Below are 18,938 nucleotides of genomic sequence, written 5' to 3'. Positions count from 1 at the left end.
GAGAGGTGAAAGGCAGCATGCTTGGGTCCCTGGACAAGGTAAGCCTATGACAAGGTGTCTGAATTTTCGCCTGTATTGTAATATTAAACACTTTATTGTTGTACCCGCCTGCTGATTAAGGAGTCCTCAAGATCAGCTCCACACAGACGTGGAACTGATGATGTTAATGCAGAATATTTAAGAAACTGAGGCTGATCTAAAACATTTCCTTGGACCTAGGACCATTTCCCCTGACTTTTAGGTCCTTCGTCCTCCTAAAGTCCTTTATATAAGTTAGGAACACCTGACAGAACAGAATTTCAGGAGGTCAGGTGGGTTTACTTGTGTCTTCTGGTTGTGAGCAGTAAACGTGGCTAAAAAGGTTGATGGAATGGTGTTTTAAAACACACACACACACACACAACTTCTGGTCCTCTTAAGGACAAAAGTATGGGTAATCCTACATGGGGCCAGTGGCGCAATGGATAACACGTCTGACTACGGATCAGAAGATTGTAGGTTCGACTCCTATCTGGCTCGAAAGGGTCATAGGTCCCTGTTTTATGGTATTCCTGTGGAATTCTTATTTACCTCAGACTTGTTGTAGGTTCAATATTCTCGAGCAGGACTCATCCAGCAGTCGTTCCATGGTAGGGCTGCAGTAATAGGACCACGGCTAGTTAAAAGTTTCCCATTTGCTGCTGGATTCTATGTGAAGGCCGTCATGTGGTGTGCTGCTTTTGTATTTCAACATGGGTCTCTGAGTCTCTAAACTAGGAAAAAATCTTGTTGAGAAAAGTGTGTGTGAGAGGGTCTGTGGGTGCAGGCAGGTGTGTGCACTTGAGTGCTGACCCATTTACATGTGTGAGAGGGACAAGCAAATTGCCTGTGGGATGTAGGCCTACAACTGGAACCAAGCAGCCAGGCAGAACCACAGGTAAGGAGAGAGGAAGGCAGTTCATTATTAGAGCAGGATCATGAGCATCTTGCCCTGCTCCCTTCTGCCCCGATCGGCCACGATCGGCCAAGACCTCTCTATTAGGGTGGAGCGTGAACATTTCTTGGACCTCAGAAACTGAGGGATGCAGCGCCGATATGTCCTCCAAGGGCCTAGAGGACCTGGTGCCCAATCATGCCTGGTGTTTTTCAGCTTACCCGACCAATCTGGTTGCAAGGCGGATTTTAACAGTACTGCTGAAAAGGGACTCCCAGACAGCCCTGAGGCCATCATTTGCATAGGCCCTCCCCTTCTCTTTCTCTTGCTTCCCACAAAGCAACGCATCGCTGGCAGCAGTATAGATTTGGGGGTTGTGAAGAATAATGACAGGGAGGCTGAAGAAGGGAAAGAAAAGTCCCAGAAGTCCTGCAGGCTTCCTTGCTAAATGCAGCTGGCCATAGAGTGCACCTTCATTACTGCGAGGTAAATACATTAAAAATGTTGAGGAGAGACAAATTGAAAAATAGATATTAGGAGGAAAGCACTGGAACCTGCTTTATTATTTCAATTAGTCTTGAAAACATAGAACATTTCTCTCCTGAAAGCTGGTAAAAATATGGAACGCTTCACGAATTTGCGTGTCATCCTTGCGCAGGGGCCATGCTAATCTTCTCTGTATCGTTCCAATTTTAGTATATGTGCCGCCGAAGCGAGCACACTTCATTGATGAACCTACAATGTTTATAAACTCTCTAAATCTACGGTCTCTAGACATAGGGTGGCCTGGCAGAGATGCTCGTATGGCCAGTAAGCATTCAAATCTGAGCCAATGGGCAAAAATGCATGAAGAGTAACAATCCATTATTCTTCACTGCATTTGTGGTCCAAGACTTCACCAATTGGAAGTATGTAGATTATGCCAGGGTTGCAAAGGCTCATGGTTCAGGCTACTGACAAGGAACATTGTGACATCATGCTGCCTGTGGAACAGTGATATTAAAGGTGAGACAGCTGCACAGTAGGTTAGGTGAAGGGCTCTGAGAGGTGAAAGGCAGCATGCTTGGGTCCCTGGACAAGGTGAGCCTATGACAAGGTGTCTGAATTTTCGCCTGTATTGTAATATTAAACACTTTATTGTTGTACCCGCCTGCTGATTAAGGAGTCCTCAAGATCAGCTCCACACAGACGTGGAACTGATGATGTTAATGCAGAATATTTAAGAAACTGAGGCTGATCTAAAACATTTCCTTGGACCTAGGACCATTTCCCCTGACTTTTAGGTCCTTCGTCCTCCTAAAGTCCTTTGTATAAGTTAGGAACACCTGACAGAACAGAATTTCAGGAGGTCAGGTGGGTTTACTTGTGTCTTCTGGTTGTGAGCAGTAAACGTGGCTAAAAAGGTTGATGGAATGGTGTTTTAAAACACACACACACACACACACACAACTTCTGGTCCTCTTAAGGACAAAAGTATGGGTAATCCTACATGGGGCCAGTGGCGCAATGGATAACGCGTCTGACTACGGATCAGAAGATTGTAGGTTCGACTCCTATCTGGCTCGAAAGGGTCATAGGTCCCTGTTTTATGGTATTCCTGTGGAATTCTTATTTACCTCAGACTTGTTGTAGGTTCAATCTTCTCGAGCAGGACTCATCCAGCAGTCGTTCCATGGTAGGGCTGCAGTAATAGGACCACGGCTAGTTAAAAGTTTCCCATTTGCTGCTGGATTCTATGTGAAGGCCGTCATGTGGTGTGCTGCTTTTGTATTTCAACATGGGTCTCTGAGTCTCTAAACTAGGAAAAAATCTTGTTGAGAAAAGTGTGTGTGAGAGGGTCTGTGGGTGCAGGCAGGTGTGTGCACTTGAGTGCTGACCCATTTACATGTGTGAGAGGGACAAGCAAATTGCCTGTGGGATGTAGGCCTACAACTGGAACCAAGCAGCCAGGCAGAACCACAGGTAAGGAGAGAGGAAGGCAGTTCATTATTAGAGCAGGATCATGAGCATCTTGCCCTGCTCCCTTCTGCCCGATCGGCCATGATCGGCCAAGACCTCTCTATTAGGGTGGAGGGTGAACATTTCTTGGACCTCAGAAACTGAGGGATGCAGCGCCGATATGTCCTCCAAGGGCCTAGAGGACCTGGTGCCCAATCATGCCTGGTGTTTTTCAGCTTACCCGACCAATCTGGTTGCAAGGCGGATTTTAACAGTACTGCTGAAAAGGGACTCCCAGACAGCCCTGAGGCCATCATTTGCATAGGCCCTCCCCTTCTCTTTCTCTTGCTTCCCACAAAGCAACGCATCGCTGGCAGCAGTATAGATTTGGGGGTTGTGAAGAATAATGACAGGGAGGCTGAAGAAGGGAAAGAAAAGTCCCAGAAGTCCTGCAGGCTTCCTTGCTAAATGCAGCTGGCCATAGAGTGCACCTTCATTACTGCGAGGTAAATACATTAAAAATGTTGAGGAGAGACAAATTGAAAAATAGATATTAGGAGGAAAGCACTGGAACCTGCTTTATTATTTCAATTAGTCTTGAAAACATAGAACATTTCTCTCCTGAAAGCTGGTAAAAATATGGAACGCTTCACGAATTTGCGTGTCATCCTTGCGCAGGGGCCATGCTAATCTTCTCTGTATCGTTCCAATTTTAGTATATGTGCCGCCGAAGCGAGCACACTTCATTGATGAACCTACAATGTTTATAAACTCTCTAAATCTACGGTCTCTAGACATAGGGTGGCCTGGCAGAGATGCTCGTATGGCCAGTAAGCATTCAAATCTGAGCCAATGGGCAAAAATGCATGAAGAGTAACAATCCATTATTCTTCACTGCATTTGTGGTCCAAGACTTCACCAATTGGAAGTATGTAGATTATGCCAGGGTTGCAAAGGCTCATGGTTCAGGCTACTGACAAGGAACATTGTGACATCATGCTGCCTGTGGAACAGTGATATTAAAGGTGAGACAGCTGCACAGTAGGTTAGGTGAAGGGCTCTGAGAGGTGAAAGGCAGCATGCTTGGGTCCCTGGACAAGGTGAGCCTATGACAAGGTGTCTGAATTTTCGCCTGTATTGTAATATTAAACACTTTATTGTTGTACCCGCCTGCTGATTAAGGAGTCCTCAAGATCAGCTCCACACAGACGTGGAACTGATGATGTTAATGCAGAATATTTAAGAAACTGAGGCTGATCTAAAACATTTCCTTGGACCTAGGACCATTTCCCCTGACTTTTAGGTCCTTCGTCCTCCTAAAGTCCTTTATATAAGTTAGGAACACCTGACAGAACAGAATTTCAGGAGGTCAGGTGGGTTTACTTGTGTCTTCTGGTTGTGAGCAGTAAACGTGGCTAAAAAGGTTGATGGAATGGTGTTTTAAAACACACACACACACACACACACAACTTCTGGTCCTCTTAAGGACAAAAGTATGGGTAATCCTACATGGGGCCAGTGGCGCAATGGATAACGCGTCTGACTACGGATCAGAAGATTGTAGGTTCGACTCCTATCTGGCTCGAAAGGGTCATAGGTCCCTGTTTTATGGTATTCCTGTGGAATTCTTATTTACCTCAGACTTGTTGTAGGTTCAATCTTCTCGAGCAGGACTCATCCAGCAGTCGTTCCATGGTAGGGCTGCAGTAATAGGACCACGGCTAGTTAAAAGTTTCCCATTTGCTGCTGGATTCTATGTGAAGGCCGTCATGTGGTGTGCTGCTTTTGTATTTCAACATGGGTCTCTGAGTCTCTAAACTAGGAAAAAATCTTGTTGAGAAAAGTGTGTGTGAGAGGGTCTGTGGGTGCAGGCAGGTGTGTGCACTTGAGTGCTGACCCATTTACATGTGTGAGAGGGACAAGCAAATTGCCTGTGGGATGTAGGCCTACAACTGGAACCAAGCAGCCAGGCAGAACCACAGGTAAGGAGAGAGGAAGGCAGTTCATTATTAGAGCAGGATCATGAGCATCTTGCCCTGCTCCCTTCTGCCCGATCGGCCACGATCGGCCAAGACCTCTCTATTAGGGTGGAGGGTGAACATTTCTTGGACCTCAGAAACTGAGGGATGCAGCGCCGATATGTCCTCCAAGGGCCTAGAGGACCTGGTGCCCAATCATGCCTGGTGTTTTTCAGCTTACCCGACCAATCTGGTTGCAAGGCGGATTTTAACAGTACTGCTGAAAAGGGACTCCCAGACAGCCCTGAGGCCATCATTTGCATAGGCCCTCCCCTTCTCTTTCTCTTGCTTCCCACAAAGCAACGCATCGCTGGCAGCAGTATAGATTTGGGGGTTGTGAAGAATAATGACAGGGAGGCTGAAGAAGGGAAAGAAAAGTCCCAGAAGTCCTGCAGGCTTCCTTGCTAAATGCAGCTGGCCATAGAGTGCACCTTCATTACTGCGAGGTAAATACATTAAAAATGTTGAGGAGAGACAAATTGAAAAATAGATATTAGGAGGAAAGCACTGGAACCTGCTTTATTATTTCAATTAGTCTTGAAAACATAGAACATTTCTCTCCTGAAAGCTGGTAAAAATATGGAACGCTTCACGAATTTGCGTGTCATCCTTGCGCAGGGGCCATGCTAATCTTCTCTGTATCGTTCCAATTTTAGTATATGTGCCGCCGAAGCGAGCACACTTCATTGATGAACCTACAATGTTTATAAACTCTCTAAATCTACGGTCTCTAGACATAGGGTGGCCTGGCAGAGATGCTCGTATGGCCAGTAAGCATTCAAATCTGAGCCAATGGGCAAAAATGCATGAAGAGTAACAATCCATTATTCTTCACTGCATTTGTGGTCCAAGACTTCACCAATTGGAAGTATGTAGATTATGCCAGGGTTGCAAAGGCTCATGGTTCAGGCTACTGACAAGGAACATTGTGACATCATGCTGCCTGTGGAACAGTGATATTAAAGGTGAGACAGCTGCACAGTAGGTTAGGTGAAGGGCTCTGAGAGGTGAAAGGCAGCATGCTTGGGTCCCTGGACAAGGTAAGCCTATGACAAGGTGTCTGAATTTTCGCCTGTATTGTAATATTAAACACTTTATTGTTGTACCCGCCTGCTGATTAAGGAGTCCTCAAGATCAGCTCCACACAGACGTGGAACTGATGATGTTAATGCAGAATATTTAAGAAACTGAGGCTGATCTAAAACATTTCCTTGGACCTAGGACCATTTCCCCTGACTTTTAGGTCCTTCGTCCTCCTAAAGTCCTTTATATAAGTTAGGAACACCTGACAGAACAGAATTTCAGGAGGTCAGGTGGGTTTACTTGTGTCTTCTGGTTGTGAGCAGTAAACGTGGCTAAAAAGGTTGATGGAATGGTGTTTTAAAACACACACACACACACACAACTTCTGGTCCTCTTAAGGACAAAAGTATGGGTAATCCTACATGGGGCCAGTGGCGCAATGGATAACACGTCTGACTACGGATCAGAAGATTGTAGGTTCGACTCCTATCTGGCTCGAAAGGGTCATAGGTCCCTGTTTTATGGTATTCCTGTGGAATTCTTATTTACCTCAGACTTGTTGTAGGTTCAATATTCTCGAGCAGGACTCATCCAGCAGTCGTTCCATGGTAGGGCTGCAGTAATAGGACCACGGCTAGTTAAAAGTTTCCCATTTGCTGCTGGATTCTATGTGAAGGCCGTCATGTGGTGTGCTGCTTTTGTATTTCAACATGGGTCTCTGAGTCTCTAAACTAGGAAAAAATCTTGTTGAGAAAAGTGTGTGTGAGAGGGTCTGTGGGTGCAGGCAGGTGTGTGCACTTGAGTGCTGACCCATTTACATGTGTGAGAGGGACAAGCAAATTGCCTGTGGGATGTAGGCCTACAACTGGAACCAAGCAGCCAGGCAGAACCACAGGTAAGGAGAGAGGAAGGCAGTTCATTATTAGAGCAGGATCATGAGCATCTTGCCCTGCTCCCTTCTGCCCCGATCGGCCACGATCGGCCAAGACCTCTCTATTAGGGTGGAGCGTGAACATTTCTTGGACCTCAGAAACTGAGGGATGCAGCGCCGATATGTCCTCCAAGGGCCTAGAGGACCTGGTGCCCAATCATGCCTGGTGTTTTTCAGCTTACCCGACCAATCTGGTTGCAAGGCGGATTTTAACAGTACTGCTGAAAAGGGACTCCCAGACAGCCCTGAGGCCATCATTTGCATAGGCCCTCCCCTTCTCTTTCTCTTGCTTCCCACAAAGCAACGCATCGCTGGCAGCAGTATAGATTTGGGGGTTGTGAAGAATAATGACAGGGAGGCTGAAGAAGGGAAAGAAAAGTCCCAGAAGTCCTGCAGGCTTCCTTGCTAAATGCAGCTGGCCATAGAGTGCACCTTCATTACTGCGAGGTAAATACATTAAAAATGTTGAGGAGAGACAAATTGAAAAATAGATATTAGGAGGAAAGCACTGGAACCTGCTTTATTATTTCAATTAGTCTTGAAAACATAGAACATTTCTCTCCTGAAAGCTGGTAAAAATATGGAACGCTTCACGAATTTGCGTGTCATCCTTGCGCAGGGGCCATGCTAATCTTCTCTGTATCGTTCCAATTTTAGTATATGTGCCGCCGAAGCGAGCACACTTCATTGATGAACCTACAATGTTTATAAACTCTCTAAATCTACGGTCTCTAGACATAGGGTGGCCTGGCAGAGATGCTCGTATGGCCAGTAAGCATTCAAATCTGAGCCAATGGGCAAAAATGCATGAAGAGTAACAATCCATTATTCTTCACTGCATTTGTGGTCCAAGACTTCACCAATTGGAAGTATGTAGATTATGCCAGGGTTGCAAAGGCTCATGGTTCAGGCTACTGACAAGGAACATTGTGACATCATGCTGCCTGTGGAACAGTGATATTAAAGGTGAGACAGCTGCACAGTAGGTTAGGTGAAGGGCTCTGAGAGGTGAAAGGCAGCATGCTTGGGTCCCTGGACAAGGTGAGCCTATGACAAGGTGTCTGAATTTTCGCCTGTATTGTAATATTAAACACTTTATTGTTGTACCCGCCTGCTGATTAAGGAGTCCTCAAGATCAGCTCCACACAGACGTGGAACTGATGATGTTAATGCAGAATATTTAAGAAACTGAGGCTGATCTAAAACATTTCCTTGGACCTAGGACCATTTCCCCTGACTTTTAGGTCCTTCGTCCTCCTAAAGTCCTTTGTATAAGTTAGGAACACCTGACAGAACAGAATTTCAGGAGGTCAGGTGGGTTTACTTGTGTCTTCTGGTTGTGAGCAGTAAACGTGGCTAAAAAGGTTGATGGAATGGTGTTTTAAAACACACACACACACACACACACAACTTCTGGTCCTCTTAAGGACAAAAGTATGGGTAATCCTACATGGGGCCAGTGGCGCAATGGATAACGCGTCTGACTACGGATCAGAAGATTGTAGGTTCGACTCCTATCTGGCTCGAAAGGGTCATAGGTCCCTGTTTTATGGTATTCCTGTGGAATTCTTATTTACCTCAGACTTGTTGTAGGTTCAATCTTCTCGAGCAGGACTCATCCAGCAGTCGTTCCATGGTAGGGCTGCAGTAATAGGACCACGGCTAGTTAAAAGTTTCCCATTTGCTGCTGGATTCTATGTGAAGGCCGTCATGTGGTGTGCTGCTTTTGTATTTCAACATGGGTCTCTGAGTCTCTAAACTAGGAAAAAATCTTGTTGAGAAAAGTGTGTGTGAGAGGGTCTGTGGGTGCAGGCAGGTGTGTGCACTTGAGTGCTGACCCATTTACATGTGTGAGAGGGACAAGCAAATTGCCTGTGGGATGTAGGCCTACAACTGGAACCAAGCAGCCAGGCAGAACCACAGGTAAGGAGAGAGGAAGGCAGTTCATTATTAGAGCAGGATCATGAGCATCTTGCCCTGCTCCCTTCTGCCCGATCGGCCACGATCGGCCAAGACCTCTCTATTAGGGTGGAGGGTGAACATTTCTTGGACCTCAGAAACTGAGGGATGCAGCGCCGATATGTCCTCCAAGGGCCTAGAGGACCTGGTGCCCAATCATGCCTGGTGTTTTTCAGCTTACCCGACCAATCTGGTTGCAAGGCGGATTTTAACAGTACTGCTGAAAAGGGACTCCCAGACAGCCCTGAGGCCATCATTTGCATAGGCCCTCCCCTTCTCTTTCTCTTGCTTCCCACAAAGCAACGCATCGCTGGCAGCAGTATAGATTTGGGGGTTGTGAAGAATAATGACAGGGAGGCTGAAGAAGGGAAAGAAAAGTCCCAGAAGTCCTGCAGGCTTCCTTGCTAAATGCAGCTGGCCATAGAGTGCACCTTCATTACTGCGAGGTAAATACATTAAAAATGTTGAGGAGAGACAAATTGAAAAATAGATATTAGGAGGAAAGCACTGGAACCTGCTTTATTATTTCAATTAGTCTTGAAAACATAGAACATTTCTCTCCTGAAAGCTGGTAAAAATATGGAACGCTTCATGAATTTGCGTGTCATCCTTGCGCAGGGGCCATGCTAATCTTCTCTGTATCGTTCCAATTTTAGTATATGTGCCGCCGAAGCGAGCACACTTCATTGATGAACCTACAATGTTTATAAACTCTCTAAATCTACGGTCTCTAGACATAGGGTGGCCTGGCAGAGATGCTCGTATGGCCAGTAAGCATTCAAATCTGAGCCAATGGGCAAAAATGCATGAAGAGTAACAATCCATTATTCTTCACTGCATTTGTGGTCCAAGACTTCACCAATTGGAAGTATGTAGATTATGCCAGGGTTGCAAAGGCTCATGGTTCAGGCTACTGACAAGGAACATTGTGACATCATGCTGCCTGTGGAACAGTGATATTAAAGGTGAGACAGCTGCACAGTAGGTTAGGTGAAGGGCTCTGAGAGGTGAAAGGCAGCATGCTTGGGTCCCTGGACAAGGTGAGCCTATGACAAGGTGTCTGAATTTTCGCCTGTATTGTAATATTAAACACTTTATTGTTGTACCCGCCTGCTGATTAAGGAGTCCTCAAGATCAGCTCCACACAGACGTGGAACTGATGATGTTAATGCAGAATATTTAAGAAACTGAGGCTGATCTAAAACATTTCCTTGGACCTAGGACCATTTCCCCTGACTTTTAGGTCCTTCGTCCTCCTAAAGTCCTTTATATAAGTTAGGAACACCTGACAGAACAGAATTTCAGGAGGTCAGGTGGGTTTACTTGTGTCTTCTGGTTGTGAGCAGTAAACGTGGCTAAAAAGGTTGATGGAATGGTGTTTTAAAACACACACACACACACACAACTTCTGGTCCTCTTAAGGACAAAAGTATGGGTAATCCTACATGGGGCCAGTGGCGCAATGGATAACGCGTCTGACTACGGATCAGAAGATTGTAGGTTCGACTCCTATCTGGCTCGAAAGGGTCATAGGTCCCTGTTTTATGGTATTCCTGTGGAATTCTTATTTACCTCAGACTTGTTGTAGGTTCAATATTCTCGAGCAGGACTCATCCAGCAGTCGTTCCATGGTAGGGCTGCAGTAATAGGACCACGGCTAGTTAAAAGTTTCCCATTTGCTGCTGGATTCTATGTGAAGGCCGTCATGTGGTGTGCTGCTTTTGTATTTCAACATGGGTCTCTGAGTCTCTAAACTAGGAAAAAATCTTGTTGAGAAAAGTGTGTGTGAGAGGGTCTGTGGGTGCAGGCAGGTGTGTGCACTTGAGTGCTGACCCATTTACATGTGTGAGAGGGACAAGCAAATTGCCTGTGGGATGTAGGCCTACAACTGGAACCAAGCAGCCAGGCAGAACCACAGGTAAGGAGAGAGGAAGGCAGTTCATTATTAGAGCAGGATCATGAGCATCTTGCCCTGCTCCCTTCTGCCCCGATCGGCCACGATCGGCCAAGACCTCTCTATTAGGGTGGAGCGTGAACATTTCTTGGACCTCAGAAACTGAGGGATGCAGCGCCGATATGTCCTCCAAGGGCCTAGAGGACCTGGTGCCCAATCATGCCTGGTGTTTTTCAGCTTACCCGACCAATCTGGTTGCAAGGCGGATTTTAACAGTACTGCTGAAAAGGGACTCCCAGACAGCCCTGAGGCCATCATTTGCATAGGCCCTCCCCTTCTCTTTCTCTTGCTTCCCACAAAGCAACGCATCGCTGGCAGCAGTATAGATTTGGGGGTTGTGAAGAATAATGACAGGGAGGCTGAAGAAGGGAAAGAAAAGTCCCAGAAGTCCTGCAGGCTTCCTTGCTAAATGCAGCTGGCCATAGAGTGCACCTTCATTACTGCGAGGTAAATACATTAAAAATGTTGAGGAGAGACAAATTGAAAAATAGATATTAGGAGGAAAGCACTGGAACCTGCTTTATTATTTCAATTAGTCTTGAAAACATAGAACATTTCTCTCCTGAAAGCTGGTAAAAATATGGAACGCTTCACGAATTTGCGTGTCATCCTTGCGCAGGGGCCATGCTAATCTTCTCTGTATCGTTCCAATTTTAGTATATGTGCCGCCGAAGCGAGCACACTTCATTGATGAACCTACAATGTTTATAAACTCTCTAAATCTACGGTCTCTAGACATAGGGTGGCCTGGCAGAGATGCTCGTATGGCCAGTAAGCATTCAAATCTGAGCCAATGGGCAAAAATGCATGAAGAGTAACAATCCATTATTCTTCACTGCATTTGTGGTCCAAGACTTCACCAATTGGAAGTATGTAGATTATGCCAGGGTTGCAAAGGCTCATGGTTCAGGCTACTGACAAGGAACATTGTGACATCATGCTGCCTGTGGAACAGTGATATTAAAGGTGAGACAGCTGCACAGTAGGTTAGGTGAAGGGCTCTGAGAGGTGAAAGGCAGCATGCTTGGGTCCCTGGACAAGGTGAGCCTATGACAAGGTGTCTGAATTTTCGCCTGTATTGTAATATTAAACACTTTATTGTTGTACCCGCCTGCTGATTAAGGAGTCCTCAAGATCAGCTCCACACAGACGTGGAACTGATGATGTTAATGCAGAATATTTAAGAAACTGAGGCTGATCTAAAACATTTCCTTGGACCTAGGACCATTTCCCCTGACTTTTAGGTCCTTCGTCCTCCTAAAGTCCTTTGTATAAGTTAGGAACACCTGACAGAACAGAATTTCAGGAGGTCAGGTGGGTTTACTTGTGTCTTCTGGTTGTGAGCAGTAAACGTGGCTAAAAAGGTTGATGGAATGGTGTTTTAAAACACACACACACACACACACACACACACAACTTCTGGTCCTCTTAAGGACAAAAGTATGGGTAATCCTACATGGGGCCAGTGGCGCAATGGATAACGCGTCTGACTACGGATCAGAAGATTGTAGGTTCGACTCCTATCTGGCTCGAAAGGGTCATAGGTCCCTGTTTTATGGTATTCCTGTGGAATTCTTATTTACCTCAGACTTGTTGTAGGTTCAATATTCTCGAGCAGGACTCATCCAGCAGTCGTTCCATGGTAGGGCTGCAGTAATAGGACCACGGCTAGTTAAAAGTTTCCCATTTGCTGCTGGATTCTATGTGAAGGCCGTCATGTGGTGTGCTGCTTTTGTATTTCAACATGGGTCTCTGAGTCTCTAAACTAGGAAAAAATCTTGTTGAGAAAAGTGTGTGTGAGAGGGTCTGTGGGTGCAGGCAGGTGTGTGCACTTGAGTGCTGACCCATTTACATGTGTGAGAGGGACAAGCAAATTGCCTGTGGGATGTAGGCCTACAACTGGAACCAAGCAGCCAGGCAGAACCACAGGTAAGGAGAGAGGAAGGCAGTTCATTATTAGAGCAGGATCATGAGCATCTTGCCCTGCTCCCTTCTGCCCGATCGGCCACGATCGGCCAAGACCTCTCTATTAGGGTGGAGGGTGAACATTTCTTGGACCTCAGAAACTGAGGGATGCAGCGCCGATATGTCCTCCAAGGGCCTAGAGGACCTGGTGCCCAATCATGCCTGGTGTTTTTCAGCTTACCCGACCAATCTGGTTGCAAGGCGGATTTTAACAGTACTGCTGAAAAGGGACTCCCAGACAGCCCTGAGGCCATCATTTGCATAGGCCCTCCCCTTCTCTTTCTCTTGCTTCCCACAAAGCAACGCATCGCTGGCAGCAGTATAGATTTGGGGGTTGTGAAGAATAATGACAGGGAGGCTGAAGAAGGGAAAGAAAAGTCCCAGAAGTCCTGCAGGCTTCCTTGCTAAATGCAGCTGGCCATAGAGTGCACCTTCATTACTGCGAGGTAAATACATTAAAAATGTTGAGGAGAGACAAATTGAAAAATAGATATTAGGAGGAAAGCACTGGAACCTGCTTTATTATTTCAATTAGTCTTGAAAACATAGAACATTTCTCTCCTGAAAGCTGGTAAAAATATGGAACGCTTCACGAATTTGCGTGTCATCCTTGCGCAGGGGCCATGCTAATCTTCTCTGTATCGTTCCAATTTTAGTATATGTGCCGCCGAAGCGAGCACACTTCATTGATGAACCTACAATGTTTATAAACTCTCTAAATCTACGGTCTCTAGACATAGGGTGGCCTGGCAGAGATGCTCGTATGGCCAGTAAGCATTCAAATCTGAGCCAATGGGCAAAAATGCATGAAGAGTAACAATCCATTATTCTTCACTGCATTTGTGGTCCAAGACTTCACCAATTGGAAGTATGTAGATTATGCCAGGGTTGCAAAGGCTCATGGTTCAGGCTACTGACAAGGAACATTGTGACATCATGCTGCCTGTGGAACAGTGATATTAAAGGTGAGACAGCTGCACAGTAGGTTAGGTGAAGGGCTCTGAGAGGTGAAAGGCAGCATGCTTGGGTCCCTGGACAAGGTGAGCCTATGACAAGGTGTCTGAATTTTCGCCTGTATTGTAATATTAAACACTTTATTGTTGTACCCGCCTGCTGATTAAGGAGTCCTCAAGATCAGCTCCACACAGACGTGGAACTGATGATGTTAATGCAGAATATTTAAGAAACTGAGGCTGATCTAAAACATTTCCTTGGACCTAGGACCATTTCCCCTGACTTTTAGGTCCTTCGTCCTCCTAAAGTCCTTTATATAAGTTAGGAACACCTGACAGAACAGAATTTCAGGAGGTCAGGTGGGTTTACTTGTGTCTTCTGGTTGTGAGCAGTAAACGTGGCTAAAAAGGTTGATGGAATGGTGTTTTAAAACACACACACACACACACAACTTCTGGTCCTCTTAAGGACAAAAGTATGGGTAATCCTACATGGGGCCAGTGGCGCAATGGATAACGCGTCTGACTACGGATCAGAAGATTGTAGGTTCGACTCCTATCTGGCTCGAAAGGGTCATAGGTCCCTGTTTTATGGTATTCCTGTGGAATTCTTATTTACCTCAGACTTGTTGTAGGTTCAATATTCTCGAGCAGGACTCATCCAGCAGTCGTTCCATGGTAGGGCTGCAGTAATAGGACCACGGCTAGTTAAAAGTTTCCCATTTGCTGCTGGATTCTATGTGAAGGCCGTCATGTGGTGTGCTGCTTTTGTATTTCAACATGGGTCTCTGAGTCTCTAAACTAGGAAAAAATCTTGTTGAGAAAAGTGTGTGTGAGAGGGTCTGTGGGTGCAGGCAGGTGTGTGCACTTGAGTGCTGACCCATTTACATGTGTGAGAGGGACAAGCAAATTGCCTGTGGGATGTAGGCCTACAACTGGAACCAAGCAGCCAGGCAGAACCACAGGTAAGGAGAGAGGAAGGCAGTTCATTATTAGAGCAGGATCATGAGCATCTTGCCCTGCTCCCTTCTGCCCCGATCGGCCACGATCGGCCAAGACCTCTCTATTAGGGTGGAGCGTGAACATTTCTTGGACCTCAGAAACTGAGGGATGCAGCGCCGATATGTCCTCCAAGGGCCTAGAGGACCTGGTGCCCAATCATGCCTGGTGTTTTTCAGCTTACCCGACCAATCTGGTTGCAAGGCGGATTTTAACAGTACTGCTGAAAAGGGACTCCCAGACAGCCCTGAGGCCATCATTTGCATAGGCCCTCCCCTTCTCTTTCTCTTGCTTCCCACAAAGCAACGCATCGCTGGCAGCAGTATAGATTTGGGGGTTGTGAAGAATAATGACAGGGAGGCTGAAGAAGGGAAAGAAAAGTCCCAGAAGTCCTGCAGGCTTCCTTGCTAAATGCAGCTGGCCATAGAGTGCACCTTCATTACTGCGAGGTAAATACATTAAAAATGTTGAGGAGAGACAAATTGAAAAATCGATATTAGGAGGAAAGCACTGGAACCTGCTTTATTATTTCAATTAGTCTTGAAAACATAGAACATTTCTCTCCTGAAAGCTGGTAAAAATATGGAACGCTTCACGAATTTGCGTGTCATCCTTGCGCAGGGGCCATGCTAATCTTCTCTGTATCGTTCCAATTTTAGTATATGTGCCGCCGAAGCGAGCACACTTCATTGATGAACCTACAATGTTTATAAACTCTCTAAATCTACGGTCTCTAGACATAGGGTGGCCTGGCAGAGATGCTCGTATGGCCAGTAAGCATTCAAATCTGAGCCAATGGGCAAAAATGCATGAAGAGTAACAATCCATTATTCTTCACTGCATTTGTGGTCCAAGACTTCACCAATTGGAAGTATGTAGATTATGCCAGGGTTGCAAAGGCTCATGGTTCAGGCTACTGACAAGGAACATTGTGACATCATGCTGCCTGTGGAACAGTGATATTAAAGGTGAGACAGCTGCACAGTAGGTTAGGTGAAGGGCTCTGAGAGGTGAAAGGCAGCATGCTTGGGTCCCTGGACAAGGTGAGCCTATGACAAGGTGTCTGAATTTTCGCCTGTATTGTAATATTAAACACTTTATTGTTGTACCCGCCTGCTGATTAAGGAGTCCTCAAGATCAGCTCCACACAGACGTGGAACTGATGATGTTAATGCAGAATATTTAAGAAACTGAGGCTGATCTAAAACATTTCCTTGGACCTAGGACCATTTCCCCTGACTTTTAGGTCCTTCGTCCTCCTAAAGTCCTTTGTATAAGTTAGGAACACCTGACAGAACAGAATTTCAGGAGGTCAGGTGGGTTTACTTGTGTCTTCTGGTTGTGAGCAGTAAACGTGGCTAAAAAGGTTGATGGAATGGTGTTTTAAAACACACACACACACACACACACACACACAACTTCTGGTCCTCTTAAGGACAAAAGTATGGGTAATCCTACATGGGGCCAGTGGCGCAATGGATAACGCGTCTGACTACGGATCAGAAGATTGTAGGTTCGACTCCTATCTGGCTCGAAAGGGTCATAGGTCCCTGTTTTATGGTATTCCTGTGGAATTCTTATTTACCTCAGACTTGTTGTAGGTTCAATATTCTCGAGCAGGACTCATCCAGCAGTCGTTCCATGGTAGGGCTGCAGTAATAGGACCACGGCTAGTTAAAAGTTTCCCATTTGCTGCTGGATTCTATGTGAAGGCCGTCATGTGGTGTGCTGCTTTTGTATTTCAACATGGGTCTCTGAGTCTCTAAACTAGGAAAAAATCTTGTTGAGAAAAGTGTGTGTGAGAGGGTCTGTGGGTGCAGGCAGGTGTGTGCACTTGAGTGCTGACCCATTTACATGTGTGAGAGGGACAAGCAAATTGCCTGTGGGATGTAGGCCTACAACTGGAACCAAGCAGCCAGGCAGAACCACAGGTAAGGAGAGAGGAAGGCAGTTCATTATTAGAGCAGGATCATGAGCATCTTGCCCTGCTCCCTTCTGCCCCGATCGGCCACGATCGGCCAAGACCTCTCTATTAGGGTGGAGGGTGAACATTTCTTGGACCTCAGAAACTGAGGGATGCAGCGCCGATATGTCCTCCAAGGGCCTAGAGGACCTGGTGCCCAATCATGCCTGGTGTTTTTCAGCTTACCCGACCAATCTGGTTGCAAGGCGGATTTTAACAGTACTGCTGAAAAGGGACTCCCAGACAGCCCTGAGGCCATCATTTGCATAGGCCCTCCCCTTCTCTTTCTCTTGCTTCCCACAAAGCAACGCATCGCTGGCAGCAGTATAGATTTGGGGGTTGTGAAGAATAATGACAGGGAGGCTGAAGAAGGGAAAGAAAAGTCCCAGAAGTCCTGCAGGCTTCCTTGCTAAATGCAGCTGGCCATAGAGTGCACCTTCATTACTGCGAGGTAAATACATTAAAAATGTTGAGGAGAGACAAATTGAAAAATAGATATTAGGAGGAAAGCACTGGAACCTGCTTTATTATTTCAATTAGTCTTGAAAACATAGAACATTTCTCTCCTGAAAGCTGGTAAAAATATGGAACGCTTCACGAATTTGCGTGTCATCCTTGCGCAGGGGCCATGCTAATCTTCTCTGTATCGTTCCAATTTTAGTATATGTGCCGCCGAAGCGAGCACACTTCATTGATGAACCTACAATGTTTATAAACTCTCTAAATCTACGGTCTCTAGACATAGGGTAGCCTGGCAGAGATGCTCGTATGGCCAGTAAGCATTCAAATCCGAGCCAATGGGCAAAAATGCATGAAGAGTAACAATCCATTATTCTTCACTGCATTTGTGGTCCAGGACTTCACCAATTGGAAGTATGTAGATTATGCCAGGGTTGCAAAGGCTCATGGTTCAGGCTACTGACAAGGAACATTGTGACATCATGCTGCCTGTGGAACAGTGATATTAAAGATGAGACAGCTGCACAGTAGGTTAGGTGAAGGGCTCTGAGAGGTGAAAGGCAGCATGCTTGGGTCCCTGGACAAGGTGAGCCTATGACAAGGTGTCTGAATTTTCGCCTGTATTGTAATATTAAACACTTTATTGTTGTACCCGCCTGCTGATTAAGGAGTCCTCAAGATCAGCTCCACACAGACGTGGAACTGATGATGTTAATGCAGAATATTTAAGAAACTGAGGCTGATCTAAAACATTTCCTTGGACCTAGGACCATTTCCCCTGACTTTTAGGTCCTTCGTCCTCCTAAAGTCCTTTGTATAAGTTAGGAACACCTGACAGAACAGAATTTCAGGAGGTCAGGTGGGTTTACTTGTGTCTTCTGGTTGTGAGCAGTAAACGTGGCTAAAAAGGTTGATGGAATGGTGTTTTAAAACACACACACACACACACACACAACTTCTGGTCCTCTTAAGGACAAAAGTATGGGTAATCCTACATGGGGCCAGTGGCGCAATGGATAACGCGTCTGACTACGGATCAGAAGATTGTAGGTTCGACTCCTATCTGGCTCGAAAGGGTCATAGGTCCCTGTTTTATGGTATTCCTGTGGAATTCTTATTTACCTCAGACTTGTTGTAGGTTCAATATTCTCGAGCAGGACTCATCCAGCAGTCGTTCCATGGTAGGGCTGCAGTAATAGGACCACGGCTAGTTAAAAGTTTCCCATTTGCTGCTGGATTCTATGTGAAGGCCGTCATGTGGTGTGCTGCTTTTGTATTTCAACATGGGTCTCTGAGTCTCTAAACTAGGAAACAATCTTGTTGAGAAAAGTGTGTGTGAGAGGGTCTGTGGGTGCAGGCAGGTGTGTGCACTTGAGTGCTGACCCATTTACATGTGTGAGAGGGACAAGCAAATTGCCTGTGGGATGTAGGCCTACAACTGGAACCAAGCAGCCAGGCAGAACCACAGGTAAGGAGAGAGGAAGGCAGTTCATTATTAGAGCAGGATCATGAGCATCTTGCCCTGCTCCCTTCTGCCCGATCGGCCACGATCGGCCAAGACCTCTCTATTAGGGTGGAGGGTGAACATTTCTTGGACCTCAGAAACTGAGGGATGCAGCGCCGATATGTCCTCCAAGGGCCTAGAGGACCTGGTGCCCAATCATGCCTGGTGTTTTTCAGCTTACCCGACCAATCTGGTTGCAAGGCGGATTTTAACAGTACTGCTGAAAAGGGACTCCCAGACAGCCCTGAGGCCATCATTTGCATAGGCCCTCCCCTTCTCTTTCTCTTGCTTCCCACAAAGCAACGCATCGCTGGCAGCAGTATAGATTTGGGGGTTGTGAAGAATAATGACAGGGAGGC

The 18,938-nt window shown here is 46.1% G+C and overlaps 17 non-coding genes across 17 annotated transcripts; 8 read left to right on the top strand and 9 right to left on the bottom strand.

Moving 5' to 3' along the window:
- Nucleotides 1–1,526: 1,526 nt before the first annotated feature.
- Nucleotides 1,527–1,633, bottom strand: LOC146819496 (U6 spliceosomal RNA). The gene has a single exon (XR_014964121.1). It is a non-coding gene; the product is annotated as a U6 spliceosomal RNA (small nuclear RNA).
- Nucleotides 1,634–2,405: 772 nt separating this feature from the next.
- On the top strand, nucleotides 2,406–2,478 carry TRNAR-ACG (transfer RNA arginine (anticodon ACG)). Its single transcript has one exon. It is a non-coding gene; the product is annotated as a tRNA-Arg (tRNA).
- A 1,006-nt stretch (nucleotides 2,479–3,484) lies between these two features.
- Nucleotides 3,485–3,591, bottom strand: LOC146819494 (U6 spliceosomal RNA). The gene has a single exon (XR_014964120.1). It is a non-coding gene; the product is annotated as a U6 spliceosomal RNA (small nuclear RNA).
- Nucleotides 3,592–4,363: 772 nt separating this feature from the next.
- On the top strand, nucleotides 4,364–4,436 carry TRNAR-ACG (transfer RNA arginine (anticodon ACG)). The gene has a single exon. It is a non-coding gene; the product is annotated as a tRNA-Arg (tRNA).
- A 1,006-nt stretch (nucleotides 4,437–5,442) lies between these two features.
- On the bottom strand, nucleotides 5,443–5,549 carry LOC146819492 (U6 spliceosomal RNA). Its single transcript, XR_014964119.1, has one exon. It is a non-coding gene; the product is annotated as a U6 spliceosomal RNA (small nuclear RNA).
- A 1,848-nt stretch (nucleotides 5,550–7,397) lies between these two features.
- On the bottom strand, nucleotides 7,398–7,504 carry LOC146819491 (U6 spliceosomal RNA). The gene has a single exon (XR_014964117.1). It is a non-coding gene; the product is annotated as a U6 spliceosomal RNA (small nuclear RNA).
- Nucleotides 7,505–8,276: 772 nt separating this feature from the next.
- On the top strand, nucleotides 8,277–8,349 carry TRNAR-ACG (transfer RNA arginine (anticodon ACG)). The gene has a single exon. It is a non-coding gene; the product is annotated as a tRNA-Arg (tRNA).
- Nucleotides 8,350–9,355: 1,006 nt separating this feature from the next.
- On the bottom strand, nucleotides 9,356–9,462 carry LOC146819489 (U6 spliceosomal RNA). Its single transcript, XR_014964401.1, has one exon. It is a non-coding gene; the product is annotated as a U6 spliceosomal RNA (small nuclear RNA).
- A 768-nt stretch (nucleotides 9,463–10,230) lies between these two features.
- TRNAR-ACG (transfer RNA arginine (anticodon ACG)) lies at nucleotides 10,231–10,303 on the top strand. The gene has a single exon. It is a non-coding gene; the product is annotated as a tRNA-Arg (tRNA).
- Nucleotides 10,304–11,310: 1,007 nt separating this feature from the next.
- LOC146819487 (U6 spliceosomal RNA) lies at nucleotides 11,311–11,417 on the bottom strand. Its single transcript, XR_014964116.1, has one exon. It is a non-coding gene; the product is annotated as a U6 spliceosomal RNA (small nuclear RNA).
- A 778-nt stretch (nucleotides 11,418–12,195) lies between these two features.
- Nucleotides 12,196–12,268, top strand: TRNAR-ACG (transfer RNA arginine (anticodon ACG)). The gene has a single exon. It is a non-coding gene; the product is annotated as a tRNA-Arg (tRNA).
- A 1,006-nt stretch (nucleotides 12,269–13,274) lies between these two features.
- On the bottom strand, nucleotides 13,275–13,381 carry LOC146819485 (U6 spliceosomal RNA). Its single transcript, XR_014964115.1, has one exon. It is a non-coding gene; the product is annotated as a U6 spliceosomal RNA (small nuclear RNA).
- Nucleotides 13,382–14,149: 768 nt separating this feature from the next.
- Nucleotides 14,150–14,222, top strand: TRNAR-ACG (transfer RNA arginine (anticodon ACG)). The gene has a single exon. It is a non-coding gene; the product is annotated as a tRNA-Arg (tRNA).
- Nucleotides 14,223–15,229: 1,007 nt separating this feature from the next.
- Nucleotides 15,230–15,336, bottom strand: LOC146819483 (U6 spliceosomal RNA). Its single transcript, XR_014964114.1, has one exon. It is a non-coding gene; the product is annotated as a U6 spliceosomal RNA (small nuclear RNA).
- A 778-nt stretch (nucleotides 15,337–16,114) lies between these two features.
- On the top strand, nucleotides 16,115–16,187 carry TRNAR-ACG (transfer RNA arginine (anticodon ACG)). Its single transcript has one exon. It is a non-coding gene; the product is annotated as a tRNA-Arg (tRNA).
- A 1,007-nt stretch (nucleotides 16,188–17,194) lies between these two features.
- LOC146819481 (U6 spliceosomal RNA) lies at nucleotides 17,195–17,301 on the bottom strand. Its single transcript, XR_014964113.1, has one exon. It is a non-coding gene; the product is annotated as a U6 spliceosomal RNA (small nuclear RNA).
- A 772-nt stretch (nucleotides 17,302–18,073) lies between these two features.
- Nucleotides 18,074–18,146, top strand: TRNAR-ACG (transfer RNA arginine (anticodon ACG)). Its single transcript has one exon. It is a non-coding gene; the product is annotated as a tRNA-Arg (tRNA).
- Nucleotides 18,147–18,938: the final 792 nt, after the last annotated feature.

This window comes from Triturus cristatus, chromosome 6, assembly GCF_964204655.1.
Source record: "Triturus cristatus chromosome 6, aTriCri1.1, whole genome shotgun sequence".
Taxonomy (NCBI): domain Eukaryota; kingdom Metazoa; phylum Chordata; class Amphibia; order Caudata; family Salamandridae; genus Triturus; species Triturus cristatus.
Note: the sequence above shows the minus strand (reverse complement) of the source record. Positions and strands in the feature narration are given on the sequence as shown.